This window comes from Hemitrygon akajei, chromosome 11, assembly GCF_048418815.1.
Source record: "Hemitrygon akajei chromosome 11, sHemAka1.3, whole genome shotgun sequence".
Lineage (NCBI taxonomy): Eukaryota > Metazoa > Chordata > Chondrichthyes > Myliobatiformes > Dasyatidae > Hemitrygon > Hemitrygon akajei.
In genome coordinates this window covers 115,607,559-115,627,820 of record NC_133134.1, presented here as the reverse complement: position 1 = coordinate 115,627,820, position 20,262 = coordinate 115,607,559, and positions in this window count along the sequence as shown.

The following is a 20,262-nucleotide window of genomic DNA, read 5'->3' as shown; positions in this document are numbered from 1 at the left end:
AGGACAGATCTGTTTTGTTACTTAATCTTCTGGTTAGTTATATATCCATGGAGCTGTCCTCAGCACTGTAACAAAGGAGCTGTACTGGGTGTCATGCTTCGTACCCAGAGGTTTGGAATAGGCACCAGAATTGAATATTCAAAGCATTTCTGCTAGTTGGGAAGTGCTAGCATTGTAAATATGTAATTATGTAAAAACCAAATGTTAAAGTTAAATGGGTGATTATAGCAACTAAAACTGGAGTTAATCATTTATTACCTGCCTGTCCAGGTAGACCTATTGTCTCAGCTTGCTCCTGCCCCACCAAACTCATTTCTGCATACTTTGACACTGTTTTATCTCCCCTTGTTCAATCTCTTCCCACCTATGTTTGTGACACTTCTCACGCTTTGAATTTTTTCAATGGTTTTAAATTCCCTGGCCCCCACCGCCTTATTTTCTCCATGGACGTCCAGTCCCTATATACCTCCAACCCCCACCGAGATGGTCTCGAAGCTCTTCGCTTCTTTTTGGATTCCAGACCTAACCAATTCCCCTCTGCCACCACTCTCCTCTGTCTAGCGGAATTAGTTCTTACGCTCAATAATTTCTCCTTTGGCTCCTCCCACTTCCTCCAAACCAAGGGTGTAGCCATGGGCACCCGTATGGGTCCCAGTTATGCCTGCCTTTTTGTTGGCCTTGTGGAACAGTCCATGTTCCAAGTTTATATGGGTATCCATCCCCCTCTTTTCCTTCGCTACATCGACAACTGCATTGGTGCTGCCTCCTGCACGCATGCTGAGCTCATCGACTTCATTAACTTTGCCTCCAACTTTCACCCTGCCCTCAAATTTACCTGGTCCATTTCCGACACCTCCCTCCCCTTCCTTAATCTTTCTGTCTCCATCTCTGGAGAAGGCTTATCTACTGATATCTATTATAAGCCTACAGACTCTCACAGCTACCTGGACTATTCCTCTTCCCACCCTGTCTCTTGCAAAAATGCTATCCCCTTCTCACAATTTCTCTATCTCCGCCACATCTGCTCTCAGGATGAGGTTTTTCATTCCAGGATGAAGGAGATGTCTTCCTTTTTTAAACAAAGGGGTTTCCCTTCTTCCACCATCAACTCTGCTCTCAAACGCATCTCTCCCATTTCCCGCATATCTGCCCTCACCCCATCCGCCCGCCACCCCACTTGGGATCGGGTTCCCCTTGTCCTTACCTACCACCCCACCAGCCTCCAGGTCCAACGTATAATTCTCCGTAACTTCCGCCACCTCCAACGGGATCCCACTACCAAAGACATTTTTCCCTCCCCCCCCTTTCTGCTTTTCGCAGGGATCACTCCCTACGCGACTCCCTTGTCCACTCGTCCCCCCCATCCCTTCCCACCGATCTCCCTCCTGGCACTTATCCTTGTAAACGGAACAAGTGCTACACCTGCTCACACTTCCTCCCTCACCACCATTCAGGGCCCCAGACAGTCCTTCCAGGTGAGGCAACACTTCACCTGTGAGTTGGCTGGTGTGATATACTGCGTCCGGTGCTCCCGGTGTGGCCTTTTATATATTGGTGAGACCTGACGCAGACTGGGAGACCGTTTCGCTGAACACCTACGCTCGGTCCACCAGAGAAAGCAGGATCTCCCAGTGGCCACACATTTTAATTCCAAGTACCATTCCCATTCTGATATTTCTATCCATGACCTCCTCTACTGTCAAGATGAAGCCACACTCAGGTTGGAGGAACAACACCTTATATACTGGCTGGGTAGCCTCCAACCTGATGGCATGAACATTGACTTCTCTAACTTCTTACCCCATCCCTGACATATTTAGTTGTCTGTTTTTTCATCTCTCTCTCTGCCCATCACCCTGCCTGTTCTCCATCTCCCTCTGGTGCTCCCCTCCTCCCCTTTCTTTCTCCTGAGGCCTCCCATCCCGTGATCCTTTCCCTTCTCCAGCTCTGTATCCCTTTTGCCAATCACCTTTCCAGCTCTTAGCTTCATCCCAACCCCTCCGGCCTTCTCCTATCATTTCGCATCCCCCCCCCCACTACTTTCAAATCTCTTACTATCTTTCCCTTCAGTTAGTCCTGATGAAGGGTCTTGGCCCAAAACGTCGACAGTGCTTCTCCTATAGATGCTGCCTGGCCTGCTGTGTCCCACCAGCATTTTGTGTGTGTTGTTAATCATTTATTATTAGGTTTGTGTTGAAGTATTTTAGGACATTATGTCAAGAGAGTAAGATTCTGTTTGACTCTCTCTCTCTCCTGAAGACTTGCAGTGTGAATAAAACCTTTTTTCCCTGTTACAGTTTCCATGGAGCTCAGTGACAACAGGCACAAGGGGAGGGGAGGGTGTTGGAAACTAGAGGGGAAGAAGGGAGAGGGGGGATGGGAGTGGGCAAGGAGAGCTGAGGATTGAGGGAAAGAGAGGAAAGTAGAGGGAAGAAGAGTCATAGAGCAGTAGAGATGGTAGGGCAAGCGAAAGGAGGGAAGGGAGGGGGAGAATAGAGTGATAAGGTAGAATGAAATGTGTGGGTGGTGGGGGGATGGAGGAAAGAAAGGGGAAGGTGGGAGTTTGAGAAGAGGTGGGGAAAGGAGGGCATTGAGGGAGAGGGTAGGATGAAGGAAACTAGAGGGGAACAAGGGGAGGAAGGATGGGAGATGACAAGGAGAGGTAAGGACTGAGGGAAAGATGCAGAGAGAGGGAAAGGGGAAGTGGAATAGGAGGGGGGGAGAAAGGAAAATGAGAAGGTGAGGAAAGGTCTGAGTGTGTAAGGGGAGACAGGTGAGGAAGAAGAGGGAAAGGAGAAGGGAGGGAGGAAGAGTGACGAATGGAGAAAGGGAAGTTAAGGATGGAAGAGAAGGGGAGAGTAGGAGGGAAGGAGCAGTGGGTGAACAGATTGGTGAGAAGATGACGGAGAGAAAGAGGAAAGCGAGTGAGGATGGGATAGAAAGGGAAAGGGGAGAGGATGCATTAAGGGAGGGAGGGAGGAAGAATGTGAAGGGTAAGAGAACTGAGTGAGGAAGAATGGGGGAGAGGCAAGAGGCAAAGAATAATGAGGGGAGGTGACAAGGAGGGTATATAGTAAGAGTGAAGAAGGAGATAAGGATAGGGGAAAGAGAAGAGACCAAACATAGTGAGGAAGAGGGAAAGGAGTGAGGGGGAGGGAGGCAGGGAATGAAAGGTAGCAAAAGGGAAGGAGGAACAGTGAAGGAAATGAGGGGTAGGAGAAAGTGGAAGTAAAAGGGTGTGATAGAGAGAAACAAGGGACTGCAGCCAGATGGCGGCAGATAGGAATAGAGCAAAGGGGAGAGTGAGAGGAGGAGGGGAACGGAAAGAAGGAGGAAGAGATAGAAGGCAAGAAAGGGATGTGGGAATGAGAACAAATAGTGAGATAGAGGGATGGAGAGGAGAATTGATGGAGGAGGAAGAGGGAAGGGAGGGTGCTTGAGAGGAGAGGAATGGGTGAGGGTTTGAGATATGAAATAGGAAGGGATGAGAAGGAAGGAGAGTGATTGAAAGAAGGGAAAGAAAAACAAAGAAGAAATAAACACCAGGCCCAGGCTCAGTTGCAATCATGAAGAAGGCTAGGGTAAGGCATGGGAACAAAAGGTCCTACCCAGCAGACCCGTTGAGCGTATGGCAAAGCTTCAATAATCCACTGTGTGACAATTGGAAAAATCAAATAGTTTGGCATTTCTAGATGGTGCCTGCCCTTCACATAGACACAGGTTCTCCCGCTTCTTCCTGCTCACTTTGTCCGAGTTTCCACACACACCTTCGCAGTCACCGGAGCCTTTTCTCCACACACTCCTTCCCACTCACCGGGGCATTGTCTCTGTTACTCACTTCCCACTCACCGGGGCCCTCCTTCACACTCACCGGGGCCCTCCTTCCCACTCACTGGGGCCCTCCTTCACACTCAACGGGGCCCTCCTTCACACTCACCAGGGCATTGTCTCTGTTACTCACTTCCCACTCACCGGGGCCCTCCTTCCCACTCACTGGGGCCCTCCTTCACACTCACCGGGGCCCTCCTTCACACTCACCAGGGCATTGTCTCTGTTACTCACTTCCCACTCACCGGGGCCCTCCTTCCCATTCACCGGGGCCCTCCTTCCCATTCACCGGGGCCCGCCTTCACACTCACCGGGGCATTGTCTCTGTTACTCACTTCCCACTCACCGGGGCCCTCCTTCCCACTCACCGGGGCCCTCCTTCACACTCACCGGGGCCCTCCTTCCCACTCACTGGGGCCCTCCTTCACACTCACCGGGGCCCTCCTTCCCACTCACCGGGGCCCTCCTTCACACTCACCAGGGCATTGTCTCTGTTACTCACTTCCCACTCACCGGGGCCCTCCTTCCCACTCACCAGGGCCCTCCTTCCCACTCACTGGGGCCCTCCTTCACACTCACCGGGGCCCTCCTTCCCACTCACCGGGGCCCTCCTTCCCACTCACTGGGGCCCTCCTTCCCACTCACCGGGGCCCTCCTTCCCACTCACCGGGGCCCTCCTTCACACTCACCAGGGCATTGTCTCTGTTACTCACTTCCCACTCACCGGGGCCCTCCTTCCCACTCACCGGGGCCCTCCTTCCCACTCACTGGGGCCCTCCTTCACACTCACCGGGGCCCTCCTTCCCACTCACCGGGGCCCTCCTTCACACTCACCAGGGCATTGTCTCTATTACTCACTTCCCACTCACCGGGGCCCTCCTTCCCACTCACCGGGGCCCTCCTTCCCACTCACCGGGGCCCTCCTTCACACTCACCAGGGCATTGTCTCTGTTACTCACTTCCCACTCACCGGGGCCCTCCTTCCCACTCACTGGGGCCCTCCTTCACACTCACCAGGGCATTGTCTCTGTTACTCACTTCCCACTCACCGGGGCCCTCCTTTCCACTCACCAGGGCATTGTCTCTGTTACTCACTTCACACTCACCGGGGCCCTCCTTCTCACTCACTGGGGCCCTCCTTCCCACTCACCGGGGCCCTCCTTCACACTCACCGGGGCCCTCCTTCCCACTCACTGGGGCCCTCCTTCACACTCACCGGGGCATTGTCTCTGTTACCCACTTCCCACTCACCGGGGCCCTCCTTCCCACTCACTGGGGCCCTCCTTCCCACTCACCGGGGCCCTCCTTCACACTCACCGGGGCCCTCCTTCCCACTCACCGGGGCCCTCCTTCACACTCACCAGGGCATTGTCTCTGTTACCCACTTCCCGCTCACCGGGGCCCTCCTTCCCACTCACTGGGGCCCTCCTTCCCACTCACCGGGGCCCTCCTTCACACTCACCGGGGCCCTCCTTCACACTCACCAGGGCATTGTCTCTGTTACTCACTTCCCACTCACCGGGGCCCTCCTTCCCACTCACCGGGGCCCTCCTTCACACTCACCAGGGCATTGTCTCTGTTACTCACTTCCCACTCACCGGGGCCCTCCTTCACACTCACCAGGGCATTGTCTCTGTTACCCACTTCCCACTCACCGGGGCCCTCCTTCCCACTCACCGGGGCCCTCCTTCTCACTCACCGGGGCCCTCCTTCACACTCACCGGGGCCCTCCTTCACACTCACCAGGGCATTGTCTCTGTTACTCACTTCCCACTCACCGGGGCCCTCCTTCACACTCACCGGGGCCCTCCTTCCCACTCACCGGGGCCCTCCTTCACACTCACTGGGGCCCTCCTTCACACTCACCAGGGCATTGTCTCTGTTACCCACTTCCCACTCACCGGGGCCCTCCTTCACACTCACCGGGGCCCTCCTTCACACTCACCAGGGCATTGTCTCTGTTACCCACTTCCCACTCACCAGGGCATTGTCTCTGTTACTCACTTCACACTCACTGGGGCCCTCCTTCTCACTCACTGGGGCCCTCCTTCCCACTCACCGGGGCCCTCCTTCACACTCACCGGGGCCCTCCTTCCCACTCACCGGGGCCCTCCTTCACACTCACCGGGGCCCTCCTTCCCACTCACCGGGGCATTGTCTCTGTTACTCACTTCCCACTCACCGGGGCCCTCCTTCCCACTCACCGGGGCCCTCCTTCACACTCACCAGGGCATTGTCTCTGTTACCCACTTCCCACTCACCGGGGCCCTCCTTCACACTCACCAGGGCATTGTCTCTGTTACTCACTTCACACTCACCGGGGCCCTCCTTCTCACTCACTGGGGCCCTCCTTCCCACTCACCGGGGCCCTCCTTCACACTCACTGGGGCCCTCCTTCCCACTCACCGGGGCCCTCCTTCACACTCACCAGGGCATTGTCTCTGTTACTCACTTCCACTCACTGGGGCCCTCCTTCACACTCACCAGGGCATTGTCTCTGTTACCCACTTCCCACTCACCGGGGCCCTCCTTCACACTCACCGGGGCATTGTCTCTGTTACTCACTTCACACTCACCGGGGCCCTCCTTCACACTCACCAGGGCATTGTCTCTGTTACCCACTTCCCACTCACTGGGGCCCTCCTTCACACTCACCAGGGCATTGTCTCTGTTACCCACTTCCCACTCACCGGGGCCCTCCTTCACACTCACCAGGGCATTGTCTCTGTTACTCACTTCACACTCACCGGGGCCCTCCTTCACACTCACCAGGGCATTGTCTCTGTTACTCACTTCACACTCACTGGGGCCCTCCTTCCCACTCACCAGGGCATTGTCTCTGTTACTCACTTCACACTCACTGGGGCCCTCCTTCCCATTCACCGGGGCATTGTCTCTGTTACTCACTTCCCACTCACCGGGGCCCTCCTTCTCACTCACTGGGGCCCTCCTTCCCACTCACCGGGGCCCTCCTTCACACTCACCGGGGCCCTCCTTCACACTCACCAGGGCATTGTCTCTGTTACTCACTTCCCACTCACCGGGGCCCTCCTTCACACTCACCGGGGCCCTCCTTCCCACTCACCGGGGCCCTCCTTCCCACTCACCGGGGTCCTCCTTCACACTCACCAGGGCATTGTCTCTGTTACTCACTTCACACTCACTGGGGCCCTCCTTCCCATTCACCGGGGCATTGTCTCTGTTACTCACTTCACACTCACTGGGGCCCTCCTTCACACTCACCGGGGCCCTCCTTCCCACTCACCGGGGCATTGTCTCTGTTACTCACTTCCCATTCACCGGGGCCCTCCTTCCCACTCACCGGGGCCCTCCTTCCCACTCACCGGGGCATTGTCTCTGTTACTCACTTCCTACTCACCGGGGCCCTCCTTCCCATTCACCGGGGCATTGTCTCTGTTACTCACTTCACACTCACTGGGGCCCTCCTTCACACTCACCGGGGCCCTCCTTCCCACTCACCGGGGCATTGTCTCTGTTACCCACTTCCCACTCACCGGGGCCCTCCTTCCCACTCACTGGGGCCCTCCTTCCCACTCACCGGGGCCCTCCTTCACACTCACCGGGGCCCTCCTTCCCACTCACCGGGGCCCTCCTTCACACTCACCAGGGCATTGTCTCTGTTACCCACTTCCCGCTCACCGGGGCCCTCCTTCCCACTCACTGGGGCCCTCCTTCCCACTCACCGGGGCCCTCCTTCACACTCACCGGGGCCCTCCTTCACACTCACCAGGGCATTGTCTCTGTTACTCACTTCCCACTCACCGGGGCCCTCCTTCCCACTCACCGGGGCCCTCCTTCACACTCACCAGGGCATTGTCTCTGTTACTCACTTCCCACTCACCGGGGCCCTCCTTCACACTCACCAGGGCATTGTCTCTGTTACCCACTTCCCACTCACCGGGGCCCTCCTTCCCACTCACCGGGGCCCTCCTTCTCACTCACCGGGGCCCTCCTTCACACTCACCGGGGCCCTCCTTCACACTCACCAGGGCATTGTCTCTGTTACTCACTTCCCACTCACCGGGGCCCTCCTTCACACTCACCGGGGCCCTCCTTCCCACTCACCGGGGCCCTCCTTCACACTCACTGGGGCCCTCCTTCACACTCACCAGGGCATTGTCTCTGTTACCCACTTCCCACTCACCGGGGCCCTCCTTCACACTCACCGGGGCCCTCCTTCACACTCACCAGGGCATTGTCTCTGTTACCCACTTCCCACTCACCAGGGCATTGTCTCTGTTACTCACTTCACACTCACTGGGGCCCTCCTTCCCACTCACCGGGGCCCTCCTTCACACTCACCGGGGCCCTCCTTCCCACTCACCGGGGCCCTCCTTCACACTCACCGGGGCCCTCCTTCCCACTCACCGGGGCATTGTCTCTGTTACTCACTTCCCACTCACCGGGGCCCTCCTTCCCACTCACCGGGGCCCTCCTTCACACACACCAGGGCATTGTCTCTGTTACCCACTTCCCACTCACCGGGGCCCTCCTTCACACTCACCAGGGCATTGTCTCTGTTACTCACTTCACACTCACCGGGGCCCTCCTTCTCACTCACTGGGGCCCTCCTTCCCACTCACCGGGGCCCTCCTTCACACTCACTGGGGCCCTCCTTCCCACTCACCGGGGCCCTCCTTCACACTCACCAGGGCATTGTCTCTGTTACTCACTTCCACTCACTGGGGCCCTCCTTCACACTCACCAGGGCATTGTCTCTGTTACCCACTTCCCACTCACCGGGGCCCTCCTTCACACTCACCGGGGCATTGTCTCTGTTACTCACTTCACACTCACCGGGGCCCTCCTTCACACTCACCAGGGCATTGTCTCTGTTACCCACTTCCCACTCACTGGGGCCCTCCTTCACACTCACCAGGGCATTGTCTCTGTTACCCACTTCCCACTCACCGGGGCCCTCCTTCACACTCACCAGGGCATTGTCTCTGTTACTCACTTCACACTCACCGGGGCCCTCCTTCACACTCACCAGGGCATTGTCTCTGTTACTCACTTCACACTCACTGGGGCCCTCCTTCCCACTCACCAGGGCATTGTCTCTGTTACTCACTTCACACTCACTGGGGCCCTCCTTCCCATTCACCGGGGCATTGTCTCTGTTACTCACTTCCCACTCACCGGGGCCCTCCTTCTCACTCACTGGGGCCCTCCTTCCCACTCACCGGGGCCCTCCTTCACACTCACCGGGGCCCTCCTTCACACTCACCAGGGCATTGTCTCTGTTACTCACTTCCCACTCACCGGGGCCCTCCTTCACACTCACCGGGGCCCTCCTTCCCACTCACCGGGGCCCTCCTTCCCACTCACCGGGGTCCTCCTTCACACTCACCAGGGCATTGTCTCTGTTACTCACTTCACACTCACTGGGGCCCTCCTTCCCATTCACCGGGGCATTGTCTCTGTTACTCACTTCACACTCACTGGGGCCCTCCTTCACACTCACCGGGGCCCTCCTTCCCACTCACCGGGGCATTGTCTCTGTTACTCACTTCCCATTCACCGGGGCCCTCCTTCCCACTCACCGGGGCCCTCCTTCCCACTCACCGGGGCATTGTCTCTGTTACTCACTTCCTACTCACCGGGGCCCTCCTTCCCATTCACCGGGGCATTGTCTCTGTTACTCACTTCACACTCACTGGGGCCCTCCTTCACACTCACCGGGGCCCTCCTTCCCACTCACCGGGGCATTGTCTCTGTTACTCACTTCCCATTCACCGGGGCCCTCCTTCCCACTCACCGGGGCCCTCCTTCCCACTCACCGGGGCATTGTCTCTGTTACTCACTTCCCACTCACCGGGGCCCTCCTTCCCACTCACCGGGGCATTGTCTCTGTTACTCACTTTCCACTCACTGGGGCCCTCCTTCCCACTCACCGGGGCCCTCCTTCCCATTCACTGGGGCCCTCCTTCCCACTCACCGGGGCCCTCCTTCCCATTCACTGGGGCCCTCCTTCCCACTCACCGGGGCCCTCCTTCCCACTCACCGGGGCATTGTCTCTGTTACTCACTTTCCACTCACTGGGGCCCTCCTTCCCACTCACCGGGGCCCTCCTTCCCACTCACCGGGGCATTGTCTCTGTTACTCACTTTCCACTCACTGGGGCCCTCCTTCCCACTCACCGGGGCCCTCCTTCCCATTCACTGGGGCCCTCCTTCCCACTCACCGGGGCCCTCCTTCCCATTCACTGGGGCCCTCCTTCCCACTCACCGGGGCCCTCCTTCCCACTCACCGGGGCATTGTCTCTGTTACTCACTTTCCACTCACTGGGGCCCTCCTTCCCACTCACTGGGACCCTCCTTCACACACTCATTCCCACTCACTGAGGCCCTGCTTCCTGTGTGCCCTTCCCACTCACCGGAAGCCTGGTTCTAGTGGTCCCATTCACCAGAGCCTTGCCTCCTGCACTCCTTCCGATTCACTGGGGCACTGGCTCCTGCACTCCCCTTAGACTACATGGTTCACTGGAAAATGAATATCCTCATGAAAATGAAAGGAGTGTTGGGTATTAAATTACATCCAATAGTCTGGCACCACCGAGGTCCTGCATGCTGGATTATCAGAATGTTACTGTAATTAGGTCCTCAGTACTGAGGAAAGCAACGTAGGAGGACACTGTTTATGTTTCCAATAAACCGAGAGGATCTTATGGAGACCGCGAAAGGCATGTTCTCAGTGTTTGAGCAGCTTAGTGCAGGTCTCAGACCTACACCAGGGTGGTGTCAATGCCAGATGGCAGATCGTCAGGTCTGAAATCTGATCTTCAAACAGATTTTCCTCAGTTGATCAAGTGCTGGGCCGATGTACTAAAAGCTGTGCTAAATATCGTCATCAATGAGAGAGGTAGATAGATTGATAGAGAGAGAGAAATAGTGATGGGGAGAGAGAGAGAGAGAGAGAGAGAGAGAGAGAGAGAGAGAGAGAGAGAGAGAGAGAGAGAGAGAGAGAGAGAGAGAGAGAGAGAGAGAGAGAATGAATAATGGAATAATGCACTCTGTGCCCCTAGGGAGCATGAGATATGACATCACCATATCTGTGGAGAATGATTGAGAACAGGGTTTGATTGGGGAATGTGTAGGTGATAGGAAAGTTGAGAGGGTAGGAGAAGGGAAAGAGAGTGGGTGATGGGACTGGTGGAGTAAGGGGGATAAAGGGGATAGATACTAGTGTTCACTGGAAGTTAGAGAAACTGATGTTAATGACATCATGTTGGAGACTACTGAAGCAGATTATGAAGTGCTGTTCTTTCAATCTGCGTCCAGCATCAACTTGGCAGGAGAGGAGGCTGTGGACAGATATTTTGCTGTGGGAATGGGAACTGGCCATTGGAAGATTGCGTCTGGTACGGCAGAAGGAAGGAAGGTGTTTGACAAAGTGATCCCTGATCTGTATCGGGTCTCACAATGTAGAGGATGTTGCACCAGGAGCACCAGATACAATGCGTGACACCAATGGGTTCACATGTTCAGAGCTGCCTCACCTGGAAGGACCATTTAGGGCCCTGAATAGCGGTGAGGGAGGAGGTGTAGGGTGAGGTGCAATACTTAACACAGTTACAGAAATAATTTGCCTAGAGGGAGGGATGAGTGATCACAGAGAGGGTGATTACTAGAGTGGAGAGGGAGGAGAAGCCATACCTAGTATGGGATCCCATTGGAAGTGGTGGAATTTTCAGCAAATGATATGTTGGATGTGTAGGCTCATGGAGTGGTAGGTGAAGATGAGGAAATTTCATCCCACTTGGGGATGAGGGAAAATGTGGTTGGGGAACCTATTTTCTGAAAAAGGATATCTTGGAGTGAAAATACTCATCATGAGAACAGATGCAGTGGAGGTGGAGGAAATGGCATTGGAGAGGGTTCAGAGGAGGTTCACAAGGATGATCCCAGAAATGAAAAGGTTATCATATGAGGAATGTTTGACGGCCTAGACAGGATGAAGGGAGTTGGTCTCATTGAAATCTTTCGAATGTTGAAAGGCCTAGACAGAGTAGATGTGGAAAGGATGTTTCCCATGGTGGGGGAGTCTCGGACGAGAGGGCACAGCCTCAGGATAGAGGGACATCCATTTAAAACCTTGATGTGGAGAAATTTCTTTCCACAGAGGGTGGTGAAATTTTGGCATTTGTTACCACAGGCACCTGTGGAGGCCAGGTCATTGGGTGTATTTAAGACAGAGATTGATAGGTTCTTGATTGGACAGGGCATCAGAGGTTACGGGGCAAAGGCCAGAGAGTGGGGCTGAGGAGGTAAAAAAGGATCAGCCATGATTGAATGGTGGATCAGACTCGATGGGCCAGATAGACTAACTCCGGTCCTATGTCTTATGGAAATGAGAGAAGGGAGTGTGTCCCTTGCATGCAACAGGGTGGGAGGAGGTGTAGTTGAGGTAACTGTGGGAGTCAGGGGGTTTACAGAAGACGTCAGTATATAATCTATCTCCTGAGATGGAGACAAAGAGATACAGAAAAGGGAGGGAGGTGCCAGGGTATGACCAAGAGAAACTGAAGGCGGGATGGAAATTGACAGCAAAGTTGATGAAATTGATGAGCTCCACATGGGAGCAGGAAGCAGCACCAATGCAGTTAGAAAGGTAGCAGAGAAAAAGTTGGGGAACATTGCCATGGATTGCTTTACATAGCCAATGAAAAAGCCGACATAACTGGGCTCCATGTGAGTGTTCGTGGCTCTGATGAAATGGGAGGAACCGAAAGGAAAGTTGTTGAAGATGAATACCAGTTCTGCCTGATGGAAGAGGGTGGTGGTGGTGGAGAATAACTAGTTAGGTTTGCTATCCAGAAAGAAGCAAAGATTTGTGAAGCCTTCCTGATAGAGATAGAATTGTAAAGGGACTGAATGTCCACTTTAAAAATGAGGCATTCGTGGCCTGGGAACTGCTGGTTGTTGAAATGTTGGAGAGCATGTGAGGCATTTTGAATGTAGATGGGAAGGGACAAGATGGAATTGAGATGAGTTCGATAGGACAGGAGCTTGCAGAAACAATGGGCATACCTGGGCAGTTTGGTTTGTGCATTTTGGGTATGGGGTAGAAATGGTGTGGAGTGTGTGTTTGGGTTTATAGAAGATGTCAGTGGATAATCTATCTCTTGAGTTGGAGACAAAGAGATCAAGAAAGGAGAGGAAGGTGTCAGAGCAGGACCAAGTGAAACTGAAGGTTGGGTGGAAGTTGTTTGGAGCCCGTGGATGGGAAATCTCTGGAATGCGATCAGTGATGAAGTGGGTGACATTGGCATGGTGTTTCTCAGTTTGGTACTTATTCAAGGGTAAGTAAGAGTAAGTGTCAAAGAGCTGCCAGACTCCAACAGCACTGTCTAGTCTGCAGGTTTGATGGTGAGGCTGGGGTTGGTATGGAGAGAGTGGAGCGGGTGAGGTTGTAGTAGGTGAAGGCAAGACAGTTAATGTCCCAGCAGCAGTTAGAACTGGAAAGGTTCAGAATAAAGGGAATATCTCTGAGACTGAATAACTTAGTGTGGTGGTTAGAAGATGCTATTTGTGTTGTGTTTTGCTAATAGCAAGGTTAAGGGATATGGTCAACATGCCTGGATATAGCAGTATCAGAAAGGAATGAACAGTTCTGAATTAAACAGAAAGAGAGAAAAAGTGAGTGAGTTGAAGTTAGAGAATTCAGTATTGAATCCAGAAGGCTGTGATACGTCCTGACGAAAGATGAGTTGTTGTTCCTTGAACTTTATTGGGTCTTGTTGTAACATTGCAAGATGGATAACTCAGGCTGGAGCAGGATGCAAAACTAAAGTGACAGGCAACCAAATGCTGGGGTCACACCTGCAGACTGAATACTGGTGTTCTGCAAAGGGAGTCACCCAGTTGAGTATTTCTCACATTTTCTGTTTTTAGTTAAAATAAAAATGCACTCATCTGATTCCATCTTCTTTCTCACACACCCCTGGTTTAACGTATAATCAGGTCTAATAACCACATGGAATTCTTCTGAATTATGTTACTGTAAAGGGAATTCACTCGATTGAATCCTGTGACACAGGACTGATGTAGGAAAAGTTGAAAAGGCTGTACACACTGGAATATAATGTGAGATGATCACGTGCAACCATAACATTCTGAGTGGGGTTGAAAGGTGGACGATGAGGGGTAGTTGTTTCCAACCAGAATGTCTAAAAACAGGGAGCACATTCTCAGGATAAGGGGCTGGCCATTTAAAACTGGTAGGAGGGATTTTGTTTACTCAAAGACATGAATCTCGGTATTCTCCATCCCAAACGCCTCTGGATGTTCAGCTGTTCTGTACATTCAAGCCTCTTTTCTGATTCTGGAATCAAGTTATATGGAGATCAAAGTGTGAAGATAAGCACCTAGCAGTACTTAGAGTACCTTCTACTTCATACTCCACAAGTTTGCAGTTAATTGAACGGATGATTGAACTAGGGCTTTCCATTACCACTCCATTTCTTATTGAACCGCTGTTGTTGGAACTTTCTGCCACACTCATAGTTGGCAATTTAAGGGAATGCTTCATAACATTTGAACTATGAAAACACTGAGCTACATCACCATCAATTTCCTGTGGATGACTCTGAAAAGGTAAAAAAATTCTGAGGTTCTAATGGCAGTTCAGTAATGGTGATGGTGTCACTAACTGTGCAATCATCTACTCAGCCCGTGCATACTAGATCACTCTCTAGACCTAGATGCTGACACACTGCAGTAATTACTTTCTCATTGGAAAAAAAAAACTTAGAAATGAATTAAAAAATGCAGCCTTCAACCCAGTATAGTTTTGGTGCCTGTGAATTGTCATTGAATAAAGTACACTGCATAATATTTCAACTCAGCACCAAGCTTCACTCTGTAGCTCTGATGAAAGGTCCCAGATGTGAAATGTTATTTTTCTCTTTCTACAGATGCCGCCTGACTTGCTGAGTGTCCAGCATTTTATGTCTTTATTCCAAGCTTCTTGGTAATAACATGACAGAAAAATTGCAAAGGCTATGCCGTTTTGTTTAAGTACTTGGTCATCTCTTCAAGCTCCCCTCTCCCAGCTTATCGTTCTCTGTATGCATAGGGATGGAATTTAATGGTGCTATATAAATGCAATTAATTGTTGCAAAAAGCCAGTCGGCAGAAATTTTGCTAGAATATTCAGGTTGAAATAATAGTTAGCATGTACTCATTCAGATCCATGTTACAGAGAAAGAAGCAACCAACTATTTATCAAAATGGTATAAGTGTTTCAAGTTTTATGCTAGGGTCTTTTATTAGAAGTTGTTTCATACTTATAGCCAGAACAAAATATTATTTTGGAGTGTGACCAGCTGAATTAGTAGATGTCCAGATACAGTGTATATCATAGTTGTCAGGAACCTTGAGAGGGAAAGAGGACATTATGGGTGGAAATGGTATGAGGTTGCTTGTTCTGTGTTAATGAATATGTGAGCGTTAAGGTCATACGCAATTGCACCATCAAGAAAGCAACCATGAATTATCGAGGATCTTTAAATGGAAGAGGACATTAATAAATGTCAGGAAGGCAATGAAGGACAGGTGACATAATGAACTGAGATGAAGGTAGATTATTGAGGATAATTGTTTGGTGCAGAAACTGAGTGAAGAAAGTAGAATATTTCAGTGAAATAATGTGTGGATGCTGGAGAAAGAGGATATTAAATGATTGATAAGAAGAATGGAGCAGAGCAAAATATTGAAAGGAACCTCTTTGAACAGAAGAAGTTTTCAGTGAACAGATATAGGCCATCTTACAGCGTGAACTCTAAAAGTTAGCCACCTGATTTCTATTGGTAACACATCATTGACAATTCCCAAGCATTCAAGGTATTACACTTCCTTGTTTCCCACAGATTTACATAATAGGTCATTTCACTATATTATCACAAAGACCTCTGCAGCAGAATCTTCAACCAATAATAGTCTACTCTTGTATAGATAAGATACAAGTATTTATAGTGAAATGCAAAAAAAGAATCAGTATGTCCCATTTCAGTGAAAACAAATGTACTAACAACCTGGATTTCTTCGCTGCCCCTCACTCTGACAATGATTAAGTTTCACCTACCTGCTTACTGACACTCAATTTGGGCTGTGCCCAGAACAATTGGCTCCAGACTCAGTTTGGGCAAGAAGTGAGTGCAAGAGGACTGAGTGTAGTTGTCCTTGACGAAGCACCATATTACCAATCACGGTGTAAAAAAATAGGTAAACTGATAGCATTTGCATCAAAGGAGTGCCCTCCTGTGACTCAGGTTACTCAAATGAAAGAAATAGGTTGTATTTCCCAACCATTATTTTCGTAGAGCATTGGTGCATTTTCTCTGCTAAGAGTTTTCAGATTCAACCATCTTCATAAAATCATGATGAGAGTTCGTGAGGATTTATCTCTTTGTTCAAAATTCCAAAAATATTTGCATTTACCCACAGCTCGTCTAATAATAACCAGCCCAAGTCAGCCAAGAGCAGGATTTTTGTTTTGAAATGTCAGAGAGCGTTCTAACGAAGATACCAAGTAATTGTCACTGGAAAATACAATCATTATCATCAAGTTATTAGAGTACATTATGCAGACTACTGAACTCCTCAAGCTAAATCAATACCATGTCTACGCCATCAAACTTCCTTACTTTGGTCAATCCCTTTAGGAATTTTAACAGCCAGGATAATCAATTTCTCACTTGGTACTTCTGCCACTGAGCTCAGCACCCAGCTCTCACATTGATGCCCTAAGCTGTGGTAGCCTAGATCTAATGGGTGTACTTCAGAAATCCACAATGTCACTCAAATAAATTGCCCTCTCCTCAAATCCTTACCGCTAACAGTGATTGCACTAAGACGTCCATCTGAATTTTTTACATTACTGAAATCCTATTCCAGTTTCCTCAGTGGAGGCCATTTTACATATATGGTGGTCACATGGTTTAAACTTGTGATTAAAACGCACACACACACAGGTGTATCAGCAACATGTAAAAATGTAGAAATGTTCTATGTAAAAGCTTTTGATGCTGAAGCAGGCAAGGCTTTGGAAAGAAATAGAAAAGAAGGAGGTCACCAACAGCACCTTGTTTGTATCGAAGAATTTTTTTTGGCCCCACAGTTCAATGGTTTCTCGTATTTTTGAGATAGGCTAGTGTGGGTTCAAACTTCACACAAGACACCTGAACACATATTCCAGCTGGGTACCTCAGCAAAGCTGAGGAATTGCAGTATTTTCAAGGGAGCCATTTTTCAGAGAAGATATCCCAGCATATTAAAGATCCCATATCACTACTTGACAAACAGCAGATAAGTTCTTAGTGTGTGTTGTCTGATAGTTAAATCTCAATTAATATTATATCATCTGGTCATTTACTTCATTGATGGTTATGGGATCTTGGAGAAGTTTTCTGTAATCTCTTTATTGCAATGGGGCTCCACTTCAAAATTGCTTTGGATGTCCTGAGGTTATAAAGGCACAAAATAAATGCAAATTCATTCCTCCTTCCTCTTATCTGCACTTATTGCTATTTTTTATCAATTGTTCCAGTGCACCAATACATAAAGGCCAATGCCTTCTATTAATTAGGTCTGGAATAAAGAGAGAAGAATGCTTTATGAAGCACACTTCAAGAGGGATATATTGGTGTTGGGAGTAAGTTCAAAATAATAATAGATTTAATTGGAGTGGATTTAGAGGAACTCGTCCTCAGTTGCAGAATCTAAAACATCATGATCTTAAAGGACTAACCACGCTGGAATGGATCCAGCACCTTTCTTTCCCACAAAGGCATGAAAATCTGGAAGCTGAAAAGTAGGATCTAGGCTGTAAAAGTCTATATGCTGGGTGAATTGAAATGTTCAAAATTGAGATCGATAGATTTTTGTCAATTTGGTTTGTTAAGGCTAGATTGAAATAATTTAACTAAATAAGAGAACAATTGAGTGGAATGGTCTGTCCTTGTTTCTAAATTGTTGAACTTGCTATGGAAAATAGCTGTATTATGATTTTCACAGCAAGGATCTGATAATCCTTCCCCAGTATCTATAGCTAGTAACTAGGAGCACCATGTGATCCACAGCGTTCACTTGTTCATCAAGTCATTGTTAAAGATTCAGTAAAGTATGCAGCATTTTCACTGGAGTCATCTGAAGCAACAGGTGCAGCGTTGGAGGATCTGGTGAAGAGTCTCAGCTAGTAGTGGATTTTGATGCCTTGAATTAGATTGAAAATTATGGCTATTGGAATTTGTTGCAAACTCACTAAGTCTTAAGTTAAACCCGGATGAAACATCAATGCTGGTCAACCATTAAAAAAATTGTCTTTTCAGAAAAGCAACATATATCATGTCTTCTATATTGCTCTTCAAAGGTTGAACATGGCAAATGGTGGGAGGAGAAAGATGCCCAAACAAATGATGAGAATATACAGCTCAAACCAGCAGATGTTTTTCAGAACTATGCTATTACCGAAGGTCATCAAGGGTTTTGTACAACTCTTGAATCCTAGCAGTTAAACTCAAGGCAGTTGAAAAGATGCTGGCAAGATGGCAGTTAAACAAGATAAATCGCAAGGTTGTGTAATTTATACATTCTTTGATAGTACATGTACTTTGAACTTTTTCAAGGTACTCATTTTCAGGACCATGAGAAATGGTAGCAGGAACTGGCCACTAACTGAAACTCGTCTATCACTCATTAAGATCATCACTCAAAGAAATTAAAGAGAAAATTATTTGATTAATTTCATTTGTTAATGTTATCATATATTCATTGTGCAGAAGACATCATAGTCTATTCTGAATAATCAGGGTGGGAGAATGCAAATCTTTTCAATTCTTCTATCCTAAAATCTGCAGATTAACAATGAGGAGGAAGTTGAGTGCATTATCTTTTCAAGTTACACAGCTTAGAAATAGGTAATAGGAGCAAGAGGAGGCCATTGAATGTTGGGATCACATCACGTTTTACAGGCTCTAGCCCATGATCAGGAACATCATCATCTTGTTTTATTTGGAATTAAATCATTTCAGAGAATGTGCATTTCCATATGTATTTCCGCTACTTGTTATTCCAACCCCAATATGCGTATCTACAATATTTGATTTTCACTGGGTTCTGTCAATGCCCAATTGAAACTTCAGGTGAAACCCTACTTTGGTGTTGTGTCCAAGGTTCAATTAATCCTCTTCCAAGCTGAAGTGACCAATTATAAGAAACCACAGGCACACAATGTCTTCCATGCCGTATGTTATGCAAATATTTTGTGAACAATTACTAACGAAGGAAGACAGTGAACATCACGCACTCAGTCTTAAGAATAATCAGATCTGAGGAGGCTGGAGTTGAGGCCTACTTTAAATCTCTGAGAGAGTTTACAAGGTATTAGGAGATACAGTGCATTAATCAGTTGTGAAGGTCTGCATTTGTATCCAGCCATGCTCAGGCTGGTAGCTCAGGGGATTTTAGTTCTAGATTTCATGGTGGAGTGAGATTGGAGTGTTATAATTCAGTCCTTAAGGAAACGTGGAACAAAGGATTCCCCTAATCTGTCACTAAGGTGTCAATCCTATTGTCACTGCACAAATAAACAAAATGTTACACCATTTCAGCATTGTTAGCATAACCTGTATTATTGGGACAATCTTAAAAGAGACCTCTGTAATTTATCTGATTGAGAAGTTGTTGATGCTTACCCAGGTACCAGAGCAATGTTCAAAACGGTAGTATTATCACCCATCAAGTTCATGAACAGAACATTTATTAAAAATAAAGATACAGTTGGAGTGGTCATGACTGGCTTTATTCTATTTTCACTAAGTCTACTTTTACGCCGATAGAAGGCCGCAGCTTGTTTAAGGGCGGATGCTCACAGATACAGGACCAATGATTCCACTATTAAAGGCTGACGCACCTCACAGGATATTTAGGTTCAACGTTGGTCTTCAGGGGATATACTGGGACTTCGTAGGATCTCACAGGATACTGTGGTGAACTGCAGTTTATCAATGGATATCGCACACAGGTCTGGACAGGATATTGAGGTGTAACGCAGTTTCTCGTAGGATATGGAGGTGTCACATATTTCATTGGTACATGATGTGAAAAATAAGTACCTGAAGGATAATGAGATGTTAGGTAGCTCCTAAAAGGATACAAGCCTGTAAAATGGATTGCTACAGGATACTGAGCTGCTACATAGGTGCCTACAGGTTCTTCTGTCTTACTTGTTATGCTATCTTGGCCTGGGGTACTGCTCTTCATAGGGTCCTGGACTTGGTCTCTAATCTCCACAGGACCTTGGGTTGGGCTTCTGGTCCTTCCAGAACTCTGGCATCTATTTCTGGTATTTACAGAATACTGGCCTGGACTTCTGTTCTTTATAGAATTTTGGGCAGGGCTTCTGTTCTTCACA